Here is a 14,487-nt window from a genome sequence, read left to right as displayed (position 1 = left end):
GCGTCCGATCACCACATGACTAGCGTCCGGTCCACTCTATGAGACCCTGTCTTTTGTGTATACGGGCGGACACTCCGCCGGTGGAGTTCCAAACCCCTCTCGCCTCCGTTACATCACCGAGTTGATCCACATCAACTCCAACTTCTTCTCCTTTGCAAATGTGCCAACACCACCAAGTGTACACCACCATGTGTATGTGTGTTAGTATTTTCATAAATCATTTTCCAAAGGATTAGCCACTAAAGTTGCCATGCCACTCAATCCTAGCGATGATGCAAAGTTAGATCACTTGAGTGGCACTAGATGACCGATATGCAAACAAGTTTGCCCCTCTTGATAGTACGGCCATTTATCCTAAACCCAGTCATAAACTTCTCTACACACCTATGACCGGTGAAATGAAATGCCCTAGGTTACACCTTTGCCTTGCGCATTCCATTCCATCTCCTCCAATGTCGATGCAACACATGCACCAACACAATCAACAATGATATGATCCACTTCATATCATCACGTGATCATATTGGTTCATCGATCTTGACTTTACTTGCTTTTCACTATTGCCTTCGTCCATCGGCACCAAGTCTTGCTTAAGCTTCACCGCCACATGGTCCATCGCTCCAAAGCCTCCAACTTGCCCTTCACGCTTGCAACCGGTCCATCAAGCCAAGTCTTGTCTTGATCTTCTCCACCTTGATCACATGACTCAATGTCATGTCTCATTTGCAATGAGCTCCTTCATCATCACATGTGTGAGCTTTGCAACATCTCCAAGCCATTTTCACCTTTATGGCATATGTTGCTCGCACACATGTACCTATGGACTAATCACCTATGTATCTTACATAAACATAATTAGTCTATCTAGGTTGTCACTCAATTACCAAAACCACACAAGGACCTTTCAGAGGATTGTTGTAGTAGGTTGAGAATGCTTTGCCCCTTTATTTACGTGGGACCCACTTGTCAATGACAACAATATTTAGATATTGGAATCGCATATATATATGATGTCGATATCATTCATATTCTATCCGGTACATGTGACACCATCTATATTTGAATTTGAACCCAACAAACACTATAGCTATATGTTTTCGTATATGTAAATATCCAACCATTTATATTTTCTACTATGAACCAAAGACACACTGAAAAGTCCCTGTGTGGTTTTGGTAATTGAGTGACAACCTAGGTGGACTAATTGTAATTATGTGAGATACACAGATGATTAGTCCATAGGTACATGTATGTGAGCAACATATGCCATGAAGGTGGAAATGGCTTGGAGATGTTGCAAAGCTCACACATGTGATGATGAAGTAGTTCATTGCACATGAGACATGACATTGAGTCATGTGATCAAGGTGGAGAAGATCAAGACATGACTTGGCTTCATGGACCGGTTGCAAGCGTGAAGGGCAAGTCGGAGGCTTTGGAGCGATGGACTACGTGGCGGTGAAGCTTGAGCAAGACTTGGTGCCGATGGACGAAGGCAACGGTGAAAAGCAAGTGAAGTCAAGATCGATGAACCAATATAGTCACATAATGATATGAAGTGGATTATATCATTTGATGATTGGTTGGTACATGTGTTGCATCAACAAATGGAGGAGATGGAATGGAATGCGCAAGGCAAAGGTATAACCTAGGGCATTTCATCACTGGTCATAGGTGTGTAGAGAAGTTGATGACCAGGTTTAGGATAGATGGCCGTACTATCAAGAGGGGCAAGCTTATTTGCATATCGGTCATCTAGTGCCACTTGAGCGATCTAACTTTGCATCATCGCTAGGATTGAGTGACGTGGCAAGTTGAGTGGCTAATCCTTTGGAAAATGATTGTGAAAATGCTAACACACATACACATGGTGGTGTACACTTGGTGGTATGGCACATTTACAAAGGAGAAGAAGTTGGAGTTGATGTGGATCAACTCGGTAAAGAAAAGGGTTCAAAACTTCACCGGCGGACTGTCCGCCCGTAGAGTGTGGACAGTCCCACGGTGCCACCAACGCCCTGTATAGAAAAGACAGGGTTTCATAGACTGCACCGGATGCTGGGGTCCTGCGTCTGGTCAGTGGCGCGTAGTGAAGGCCGCCCTCGGTCTCTTAACCGGACGCAAGCGCCTGGACTCTGGCTGAACACTGTTCAGTGCCCGGTCGTGCTGATGTGGCGGCACACAAAGGAGATAGTGGGTGACCGGACACTGGGTGAGTTTGGTCAGGCATGACCGGACGCATCCTGTCATGAGTGAAACCTTACTGGAAGTGACCGGACGCTGGGGTCCTACGTCTGGTCATGATCAAACTGACACGTCTGGTCGTGGATGGAACCTCTCTAGAAAAGACTAGACTCGGTAGAGGTGCGTCTGGTCTTGACACTGTGCTACGTCCGGTCATCACTTGACTGTTGAGATCAAGCGACTGAGGTTGAACGGAGGTGACATGTGGTGTGCATCCATTGACTGGACGCTAGACCGAGTGCGTCTGGTCGATCTGATCAGAGCGTCTAGTCACCCCGAGCAGTGCCCAGTGAAGGGGTACAACGGCTCTATTTTTGTGGGGGCTATAAATAGAAGGTGGTCATGGGCATGGCTAGGGCTGAGCACCTTGGGGGACTTTGTGTCCATGCTTGAGAGTGCTTGGGAGCCCTCTAACTCACTCTAGCTTGATAGTGTTCATACGATTGAGTGAGTGAGCGATTCTAGTGTGATTGCATCACGATGTTGCATCAAGTGGCACTAGGTGATCAAGTTGCAAGCCGGTGATGCTTGTTACTCTTGGAGGTTGCCACCTCTTAGATGGCTTGGTGGTGGTCTCCGTCGAAGCCCGTAAGAAGCTTGTGCGGTGCTTCAGAGAAGAGCTTTGTGAAGGGCATTGTGCTCGCCCTGCGGGAGCTGCAAAGAGCAACTCTAGTAAAGCGAGACACGAAGGGCGACAAGTGGTCCGACTGGGTCAAGTGCTTGAGCTTGTGGTAAGCACTCCACATAGGAGAGTGTTGAAAGCTCTAGTTTGTTTTTGGTAAATTGATGAAACCCTAAGTGCTAACCTATTTTATCAAAGTGATTATGAGATAGGTGGCACTACTCCAAGTGATGAAGAAATAATGAAAATCATAATGATGGTGATGACATGGTGATGATCAAATGTTTGGACTTGAAAGAAGAAAGAGAAAAACAAAAGGCTCAAGGCAAAGGCATAAGTGGTAGGAGCCATTTTGTTTTAGTGATCAAGACACTTAGAGAGTGTGATCACATTTAGGATCGATAGCCATACTATTAAGATGGATGAAACTCGTATTGAAATGCGGTTATCAAAGTACCACTAGATGCTCTAACTCATTGCATATGCATTTAGGATCTAGTGGAGTGCTAACACTCTTGAAAACATTTGTAAAAATATGCTAACACATGTGCACAAGGTGATACACTTGCTGGTTGGCACATTTGAGCAAGGGTTAGAAACTTCACTGGCGGAGTGTCCGCCTATAGAGTGCGGACAGTCCGACGGTGCCACCGACGCCCTGTACAGAAAAGATAGGATTTCACAGAGTGCACTGGATGCTGGCCTCAATTGAACTGGTGCATCTAGTCAGTGGAAGCAGTGAAGACGCTGGTGTCGATCTTCGACCAGACATTGACATGGTGCGTCCGGTCCCACTGACGTGGCGGCGCATAGAGGAGACATTGAGTGACCGAACGCTGGATGAGTCCGGTCGGGCATGACCGGACGCGTTCGGTCGTGAATTTTCATGAGTGGAGGCTTACTGGAAATGACCGGATGTTGGGGTCCTGCGTCCGGTCATGATCAAACTGATGTGTTCGGTCGTAGCTAGAACCTTACTAGAAATGACCAGACGTTGGGGTCCTATGTCTGATCGTGGCACTATGCTGCGTCCGGTCATCACTTGACCGTTGGGATCAGGCGCTCAGTATTTGAAGAGAGGGATGATGTGGCAGCCATCCGTTGATCGGACGCTGGGGTCCTATGTCCGGTCGATCTAACCAAAGTGTTCGGTCGCCCCAAGCAGTGCCCAGTGAAGGGGTACAACGGCTCTATTTCATGGCGGCTTCTATTTAAGCCCCTTGGCCGGCTATAGCTCACTCTCTTAGCCATTTGCATTGACATAGCAACCTTGTGAGCTTAGCCAAAGCCCTCCCACTCATCTCCATTATAGATTCAACATCTTTGTGAGATTGGAAGAGAATCCAAGTGCATTGCTTGAGTGTTTATATTTAGAGGCACTTGGTGTTCGTGTTTTGCTGCGGGATTCACTTGTTACTCTTAGTGGTTGCCGCCACCTAGACAGTTTGGAGCAGTGAGGATCGTCGAGAGGAGGTTGGTGATTGTTTCCGGCTCCGATCGTGGTGATTATGAGGGGTTCTTGACCTTTTTCCGGTGGAGAGCCAAAAGGTATTCTAGTGAATTGCTCATGGCTTGTGTGATCCTCATCTTATGTTGGTTGTGTGGCACCCTATTGAGAGTTTGGCGTGTGATGCCAATTAGCGCGTGAACCTCCAATTGAGTGAATCGTTACAACAAGGACTAGCTTGCCAGCAAGCAAGTGAACCTCGGTAAAAAATTATTGTGTCATCATTTGATTCCGAGATGATTGGTTTTCATTGGTATTCATTCTTGTGATTGATTGGCTCATTCCTCGACATGGCGGTATAACCATCTTGCTCTCTCTCTCTTTACAATACCGCAAACTAGTTGTCAAGCTCCTTAGTGTAGCTAGTTGTGAGAGCTTATTAGTTTGGTTAGTGTGGCTCTTTAGTTAGCATTTGAGGGCGCACTAACTTAGTGTTGTGATATAGATTTTGTGTGGATAGAAACCATATAAACTAGAATTGTGGTAGGTGGCTTGCAATTTTAGTAGGCTAGCGCAACACTTGCTTTGCCTCTTAATTGTTTAACCGGTTTGTTAAGTGTTGTTATAGAAATTTTTAATAGGCTATTCACCCCTCCTCTAGCCATTAGAACCTTTCAAGTGTGACTTGAGGGTCACCACTAGCAAGAGGACTGGCGGCAACCTTGGAGCTTGTATCAACGGGGACTAGCGTGTTGCCAAGCACGTAAACCTCAGGAAAAAATCATCGTATCATCCTTGTATCCCCGTTGGTTTACATCCTCATTATACAAGCTTGTAATTACTTTCATATATATTGTATTTATGTAGTTGCTCTTGTAATTAGTTAGCTAGTGTAGATTGCTAGTTACCTTCTAGCCTGTGTAGCATAGAAGTAGTTTCCTTGCGTGGCTAATTTAGTTTGCGTAACCTTGTTAGTCATATTGCTTAGTTTGTGTAGCTAAGTATTTACGCTCTCTAATTTGGCATTCGTTGCCTTGTTATTGAGCATTGCTAGTAAGCTTAGGTGGCTTTGTACTTTTGCTTACTAGCATGTGTAGGAGCTCTCTCGTTGCTTAAAGTAGTAGTGGTATAGGTTTGTGTGACCTTGCTTTTAGAATTGGTTAGGTGAGCTCTAGCTAACCTGGCACCTTAGTTGCTTAATTAGGATATTTGCAAGGTGTTAGAGAACATAGATCGAGGGGTGTAGTCTTGGCTAGACTGATAAATTTAATTTCGCATTTGTTTCGGTTAGCCGACGTGATTAAAATTTAGAAACGACTATTCACTCCCCTCTAGTCGCTATCTCCACCCTACACACTAAGGTAGTATTTGATTTCAAGGATTGAAGGATTCCACGTGGGATATCCCACCTTGCTCTAGAGTTTGGTTTGGAGACAACCATGGACATAGTCATCCCTCGTGAGAATATTCCTTCAAGATCCTGGGCAACGTCGTCACCAAATTTGAGTGGATATGTTCGTCCCACCTGGGACATGACACCGTGAACACGAAGCAACGCGACATGAGGGAGGAGAAGAGGAGAGAGGGTGGCCGAGAAGGTCCGAGCCACGAGCACTCACGAAGATAGGGCGGGCCCTAGAGCCTGCACTCGCCAAGGGAGGACGGCCATGAGCGCTGTCGCAGTTGTGGAGGAGTGGGTCTACGGTGCTAGGACGCCGACCACGGGTGCTCGCAAAGGGAGGATGGCCACGAAGCTCACGATTATAGAGAGGACGGCTCGTTGAGGAAATTCACCCGACCACGAGGAGATATGAGAAAAGAAGAAGGGAAAAAGAAAAAAAGAGATATTGGTCCCATATGTCATATAACTAATCCCATTTATGGTTCCGTTTACACAACTAAATAATAAAAAGAATGGTCTCATCTCTAGTTCTCTTCTACAAACCTATCCCATGATGAATCTTAACCTAACGCAATTTAATGGAAATGAGCTTGGAATTTTGGACGATACAAATATAACTGTTTTTAAACAATAAAAAGAATTGTCTCGTCTCTGGTTCTCTCCAGCCCTATCCCACAGTGGCTCTTAACCTAACGCAATCTAATAGAAATGAGTTCGGAATTTCGGATGACATAAAATTCTCTACTGTTTCATCCTATAATAACGCAACCTTAACGGAGCGTGTGCTCCGAACTTTAGGTAATTTAATTCTCTTGAAGTCTTAAGGGCAGTCCCAATGAAAGAAACTAGTAGTTTCTATAACATAGGATATCGCACCAAAAAAAGTACTGCTTTCTAACCCATGGTTTCTATGAGTAATAACTATTTTCTCTTTCTCTCTCCCAACTCTATCTTTTCCTCTAATGGGAGTGCGACACGAGCTCCCTAGAAACTGGTGGTTTCTCCCCAATGACGATTTCATGGTTTCTTGGTGCATTGGGTAAAGAGTAGATCTGGTTTCTTCATGAAGAAACCAGGTCTATGATTTTTGCTCTCTTTCTTCATTAATTACGTTGCCATATTAATATTTTACCTACGTGACAAATCATTTAATAAGGATAGAAACCATCATCAATGCACCATTGGCACTGCCCTACGGAACCAGTTCACGTTCGACACGAACAATCTCCCTCTCTCTTTAGGCTCGTAGCCGTCTCCGTGCCGGTGCCTCGCTCCCACCGCACCGCCCTGCCCCTCCCCCGCCTCCCCTGCCCCCACCGCGCCGGCATCATATCTAGGGCCTCCTCTCCTTATCTAGGGCTCGGTCGCCGCGCCGGCGCAGAGTCTCACCGCAGCGTTGGCTCCGCCCGCTTCACGACTTCTTACTTCGCTCCGCCGCCGCTCGCCGCTCGGTGAGTCTCCGCGCGTAATCTCTCTCTACCTCCGAACCAATCACGTTTTGTGCTTTATTTGTTCGTTGGTTTATTTCGGTTGCTATCACGCTGTGCGTCTGCGGATGAATGGCTGCGATAGCTCTACCGCAGCGTTTGATGTTCCGTTGTGGATAGGATTAAGGCGGCGGCTAGTCAGTTGAATCGACAAGCACTAAAATGCGCCCATCTATTGAGGATAGAAACTGACAAGATATGTTCGAGTTGCTTTGTCTAAACGAACTGCAATCTGTATTGGTTAATACAGACCATTTATGTAAATTCATCTAGATTTGTCCTAAGCTGAACTTTTTAAGCTTTGGCCATCAGTACTAAAAACTCACATATATCACAATGTATAGGTTAATCTCAATAGGTCGAGACACATTGGAGATCATGTTGATGTCTGATTTGCAATCAGAGGAAGTGATTGTTTTGTGCTTTTTATGGCTGCTTGTGCTAATTACCCATGTTCCTGTTGCATGGTACTTCTTTGATGTACTCCCTCAGTCCCAAATTAAGTTTATTTTTGGGTATGCACCTCGACAAGCACTTGTTAGATGATGAACCTGGTTGAAACGTTGCTTTAGTATTCAGAACCCCTATGGGATAACATTTATAGTCAAAGAAATGAATACAGTTGATTTTAGAGAAGGCAGTCTTTTCTCCTTTGTATGTGAGCCTTATATGCATTTTCTATTTATATTTTTAGGTGTGGTTGCTAACTTGCTTTGATTTTTAATGGTTTGTGAACTGCTGTCACCGTGCAGTTATTTTGTTTTCTGATATAATACAGTCTCTCTTGCAGGCTTCATTGATAACTGGCTCAGGATTATTTGGCTGATTTAATATGGAGAGGACTCTAGTTCAGTCTAGGATTGTTCCTGCCACATTACACAGGAGCGGGTCTGGTCGATCTCGTGTGCGTGCGAGGGCCACAATGCTCAATAACATGCCGACACGGACCCTTACTCTTGGTGGCTTTCAAGGGCTGCGGCAGACAAACTTTTTGGACACCAGGTCCGTGATAAAGCGTGACTTTGCATCTACTGTAGCTAGTCAGATGTCGCGGCCACGGGGTTCAGCATCAAGAGGGGTGGTTCGGGTCATGTTCGAACGCTACACTGAGAAGGCCATCAAGGTAATTATGCTTGCGCAGGAGGAGGCCAGACGTCTTGGCCACAATTTTGTTGGGACAGAGCAGATGTTACTAGGGCTTATTAGTGAGGGGACTGGGATCGCAGCAAAGGTTTTGAAATCTGTGGGAATTAATCTTAGGGATGCCCGAGTGGAAGTTGAGAAGATTATTGGACGAGGTAGTGCTGGGTCCGTGGCTCCTGACATCCCATTCACACCCCGTGCCAAGCGTGTATTGGAACTGACAGCTGAAGAAGCTCGCCAGCTAGGTAATCCTTCATCTATCCACAAATGCATTTAGTTTCATGTTGTAATCTTCTTCTAAGTAGGCAATTTTATCCTCAATTTTTTTATTTCTTGCTGTTGTTCATGGGCTCTGTAGACATGAGTCCAAATTTTAATCTGATCAGCCTAAACTGTAGTTTATTTTTAGTTTAAAAATAATCCTGTTCTGACTTCCTCATGTCTACTTGATGGACATGAAAACCTTTAGCTTACATTTGTGGTGATTGTTGCATGGATGCATGATTATGCAAAGTGGATTGTACTAGCATTTATAATTTTTGAATTTGTAGATAAGTATTGATTCAGAAGTATACTTATTGTAAAAAAAGGCCATAATGTCATACAGTGTTTGTGCAAAAAGCTGGCACCTTCCTTGACTATACTACATCTGTGCTGGTAGCACGTGGAAAGATTGTGAAATGATAACTATCACATTGTTCATTAAGGTGGTGTTGAAATTTTAGTATCTCCTGAGCTCAGGTCAAACCTTGAGATTGCATTATTTGTTGAATCTGTAGTACCAAAAACAATCTTGCCACTTCTGGCTAGCCTTTACATTTGTTCATTTCCGAGTTTGGAAGACTAGTTTGTGGATGTTAAGAGAGGTACATTTCCTTTTTGCTAATATTCTTCAGTGCTACATATTCAGGGCACAACTATATAGGATCTGAGCACTTGCTCCTGGGCCTACTTCGTGAGGGTCAAGGTGTGGCAGCCCGTGTGCTTGAAATCCTTGGCGCTGATCCAAATAACATTCATACCCAGGCAATTATCATTTTCTGTTCTTGTTTGTGGTCAACTCTTTCGAAGTCAAAATTGTGCAGGCAATCATATTTAACATGATGTGCAGGTCATAAGAATGGTTGGTGAGAGCACAGAAGCTGTTGGTGCTGGTGTTGGAGGAGGAAGCAGTGACCAGAAGATGCCAACACTTGAAGAATATGGTACTAATTTGACAAAATTGGCAGAAGAGGTATTTTCTCTCCCCTTTGGTTTGCTCTATTGCATAAGTGAGTTAGTAAAGAAAACAAGTCTAAGCATCTTTTTTTTTTCTGCAGGGAAAACTCGACCCAGTTGTTGGCAGACAGGACCAGATTGAACGTGTAACCCAAATTTTGGGCAGGCGAACGAAAAACAACCCCTGCCTAATCGGAGAGCCTGGTGTTGGCAAGACTGCTGTTGCAGAGGGGCTTGCACAGCGTATCACCAATGGGGATGTTCCAGAAACGATTGAAGGAAAGAAGGTTTGTTTGAATCAACATGGTTTTGTTCCATGCTGGTTAGGATGCAAGTTTGCTTTCTCTGGACCACTGGGTCAACCCAACACTCATTTTATTGAATTAATCCGGATTTCAAAGGAAAGAAAATGTGATAAAATAGATTAATTGACCTGGAAATACCCATTTGTGTATAACTCATAATTGCATCCCTAATGCTAGTAATTGTCAATGGGTGGCTTCATTGTGCGAAGTGCTCCTACACGTGCCCTGTTTGAGGGAATTCAGCATTTTCAGTTCAAAATTATGTAGTGTCTAGTGACAAACATACTGGGGTCTTTGTCCAGTATAAGTTCCTTATGTGGGTGCCCAGGCTTTTGTTGTGAATATAATACTTAGACTAATGCCATTAGGGTGAAGTGTTATTCTGTTATTACCAGATGTAGATGGAATAGGAACAATCATTATTTGCAAACTGAACACTAGTGGGAGTAAAATACGTCTTCCTAATTGCCTCCATGTTGCTTCAGAAAACTGAATACCTTTTCCTTGGGCCAGGTTATTACTCTTGACATGGGGCTCCTTGTGGCTGGTACCAAGTACCGTGGAGAGTTCGAAGAAAGATTGAAGAAGCTTATGGAAGAAATCAAGCAAAATGAAGATATTATTCTCTTTATTGATGAAGTGCACACACTGATTGGAGCTGGTGCAGCTGAAGGTGCAATTGATGCTGCTAACATCTTGAAACCAGCTCTTGCTAGAGGTGAACTGCAGGTATAGGTTATTGATTTGGCATTATGTTGTTTGTCTTATACGTCTTGTTATAAGTACTCCCTCCATCCAGAAAAGAATGCAATTCTAGCATAGTATGAACTATGAAGCCAATCTGTCTTGAGTTTGACCAAGTTTATACAAAAAAAAGTATCAATATTTATAATACCAGATATTCGGTCAAAAATATTTATAATACCAGATTAGTACCATTAGATTCGTTATGGAATATATTTTCATAATACGCCTATTTGATGTCATAAATATTCATACTCTTGTACATTTGGCCAAACTTTAGATAGTTTGGCTAAAAATCAAGCTAGAATTGCATCCTTTTCTGGATGGGAGGTAGTGCAAAGATGGCCCCATAGCCCTTATCTAACCGACTCTAAGAATTGAATAGTTCCTTCTACTTTATTAAGAACTCGACTAGGGGGAGAGACGTCCACCCTAGCATTTTTAATAGGTAGAGGTTGCAAATTGAACCCTGATTGGCTACCCACACTAGGCAATTCGTCTCAGGGAGTAAACTGTGCCCGCAAATAACATATGAACTGCTCATACATATTCACCCCTAATTTACAACTTTTATGATACTGTTGTTTCTTTAGTGTATTGGTGCCACAACTCTGGATGAGTATAGGAAGCACATTGAGAAAGATCCTGCATTGGAGAGAAGATTCCAGCCAGTTAAAGTTCCAGAGCCAACTGTTGATGAAACCATACAGATCTTAAGAGGACTTCATGAGAGATATGAACTCCATCATAAGCTGCGATACACAGATGAAGCTCTAGTTGCTGCAGCACAGTTGTCCTATCAATATATCAGGTTTGCAATGCATTATACTTTTTTATTAGCATGCACTTTTATAATTTTTTTGCTTATATCATGTCGGTACGAATCTGCATCATTGCAGGCAGTAGGTTTTCCTTAGTGGCTGCACTTTTACCTTTTTCAAAAGTTAGTTTGACTTGGCCGTGGTGTTGTTGACATATATTGCGCTTTCATCTGTGGGGATCACTTATTCGTAAAATGGTAGTTTTGTTGCTTTTCCCTTGGATATTCTGAGGTGAATAAGTGAAAATGGCCTGCAGAGACTTGTAGATTTTCCATCACCAGTAAGAATACTTGATTGCAGTATCCATTATTGAATGATTAGTCTCATTATCGTCAGTTCTTACGAGTTCGCATTGTATGCGAGGATTTAGCTGCCTGAAATTTGTTGTTTTCTCCTTCATCCATTGGACTTGATTGGTGTTTACTGTCTCTTCTGGAAGCAAAATGTCAAGTACAATCATCTATTTTATGGTGTGTCCAACTTCGGCTAACCAACTTATTGGTTCCAAGAACATATGGTTATAGCTTAGTTTGTTGATTAAAAAAATCTCTGTTTTTGTACATGGGATTAATGTTTTTGGGATTCGACTCTATAATTCAAGTTCACTTTTAACAAACTTCTGTGATTTTTTTTATTTCTCCAGTGACCGCTTCCTGCCTGATAAAGCTATTGACTTGATTGATGAAGCTGGATCCCGTGTTAGGCTGAGGCATGCGCAGGTACTACCAGTGAATTGGTCAGATGCGAAACAGTACGGTTAGTTGCATTGTTCTTATCTGAACATTTCCTGTCTATGTTGCAGCTGCCTGATGAAGCCAAAGAGCTGGACAAAGAGCTCAGGCAGATAACCAAGCAGAAGAATGAGGCTGTACGTGGCCAAGATTTCAAGAAGGTATATTAAGATTTCTGAAAATTGTTGCATACAAAGATTAAATGGATTGCTTAGTAAGAACTATGTTTTTTTGTGCAAAGATAGAAATTGACCTAGCCATTTTCGCTTTGCTTTGTGATTTTTTTTGCTCTAGATGCTACAAAGGTTCTAATGCAATCAGAAATTTTTCCTCAATAAAAAAGCAATCAGAAATTGTCATGATCATGAAATAACTATACCTTCTCTAGAACTTGTCCATATTATCTCATAATTATTGTTGCTTGATTGACAGGCAGGGGAATTAAGGGACCGTGAAATGGAGCTTAAGGCCCAAATTACTGCTATTATTGACAAGAGTAAGGAAATGATTAAAGCAGAGACTGAATCTGGTGAAGTTGGTCCTCTTGTTACAGAGGCAGACATTCAACATATTGTCTCCTCTTGGACTGGAATACCAGTGGAGAAAGTCTCATCTGACGAGTCTGACCGTCTCCTAAAGATGGAAGAAACACTGCATACACGTATCATTGGCCAGGATGAAGCCGTCAAAGCCATTAGCCGTGCTATCCGCCGTGCTCGTGTTGGCCTCAAGAATCCAAATCGACCAATTGCTAGCTTCATATTCTCTGGACCAACTGGTGTTGGCAAGTCAGAATTAGCAAAGGCTCTAGCAGCCTACTACTTTGGCTCAGAGGAATCCATGATCAGGCTTGACATGAGTGAGTTCATGGAGAGACATACTGTCTCCAAGCTCATCGGGTCACCTCCAGGTTATGTTGGCTACACTGAGGGTGGCCAACTTACTGAAGCTGTTCGTCGCCGTCCATACACGGTTGTTCTCTTTGATGAGATTGAGAAGGCACATCCAGATGTATTCAATATGATGCTTCAGATCTTGGAAGACGGCAGACTAACTGACAGTAAGGGGAGGACAGTTGATTTCAAGAACACCCTGCTGATTATGACATCGAATGTTGGAAGCAGTGTCATCGAGAAGGGAGGCCACAAGATTGGGTTTGACCTTGATTATGACGAGAAGGACACAAGCTACAACAGGATCAAGAGCCTAGTGACTGAAGAGTTAAAGCAGTACTTCCGGCCAGAATTCCTTAACAGATTGGATGAGATGATTGTGTTCCGGCAACTGACAAAGTTGGAGGTGAAGGAGATTGGTGATATTATGCTGAAAGAAGTATTTGACAGGCTCAAGGTTGAAGGGCATTGATCTCCAGGTCACGGAGAGGTTCTGTGATAGGGTTGTTGATGAAGGTTACAACCCGAGCTATGGTGCCAGGCCTCTGCGGCGTGCTATCATGAGGCTCTTGGAAGATAGTCTGGCGGAGAAGATGCTGGCTGGTGAGGTGAAAGAAGGTGACTCTGCCATTGTTGATGTGGATTCAGAAGGCAAGGTAGTAGTCCTGAAAGGTGGTAGCGGTGTTGCTGAGCCACTCGAACCTGCTCTCAGTGTAGGTGAACCTGAACTACTCGGCCTGTGATCTTGGTTTTCTTCACCTCTGCTGAGGTCGTCATGAAGATGGTAACACTAGATAGACACGGCTCGCCCTTCCATTAGGTTTCTCTTGTTTTTTTTCCTTTCTTTTTAGAAGTGCCCCCAGTTAGTCAGTAGAAATGATACGGAAATTAGTCAGTATAAATGCCATGGAAATGAATAGAGGCAAAATGGATGCTAGGATACCTTTTTTTTTTTTTTGGGGGGGGGGGGAGGATGTTGGAATTTTGGTCCCTTGCAGTTAACTGCATTACTAGCAGTTACCTGTGTATCAAGCCTCCGATAACAGTGGTTTTATAATGATAATATAGCAGTTACCTGTACGTAACCTTCCAGTTATGTATCAAGCCTCCGATAACAGTGGTTTTATAATGATAATATTTCCAGTTCCAGCAGCATATTCTACAAGACTGATGCTAGAATTGAATTTGAAAGTCTTTTTTTTCTTATAGACTGTAAATTTACCTCTGCCCTTAGATGTTGTGATAATAATGTAACACGTTTTGTACTGGTCCAGGCCCTTCGTTCCTAACTCCATCCTTATTCCCATCCTTTCCAAATAAGTGTACATATCTTGCATTTTGCCATCCTTATTCCCATCCTTTCCAAATAAGTGTACATATCTTGCATTTGCATTTTGAGGAGTCAACCAATCTTAAGTTTGATCAAATAT

General features: G+C 43.4%; 1 pseudogene; it reads left to right on the top strand.

Moving 5' to 3' along the window:
- Positions 1 to 7,018: 7,018 nt before the first annotated feature.
- Positions 7,019 to 14,201, top strand: LOC136494834 (chaperone protein ClpC1, chloroplastic-like; annotated as a pseudogene).
- The last annotated feature ends 286 nt before the right edge of the window (positions 14,202 to 14,487 follow it).

This window comes from Miscanthus floridulus, chromosome 11 (genome assembly GCF_019320115.1).
Source record: "Miscanthus floridulus cultivar M001 chromosome 11, ASM1932011v1, whole genome shotgun sequence".
NCBI lineage: Eukaryota > Viridiplantae > Streptophyta > Magnoliopsida > Poales > Poaceae > Miscanthus > Miscanthus floridulus.
Note: the sequence above shows the minus strand (reverse complement) of the source record. Positions and strands in the feature narration are given on the sequence as shown.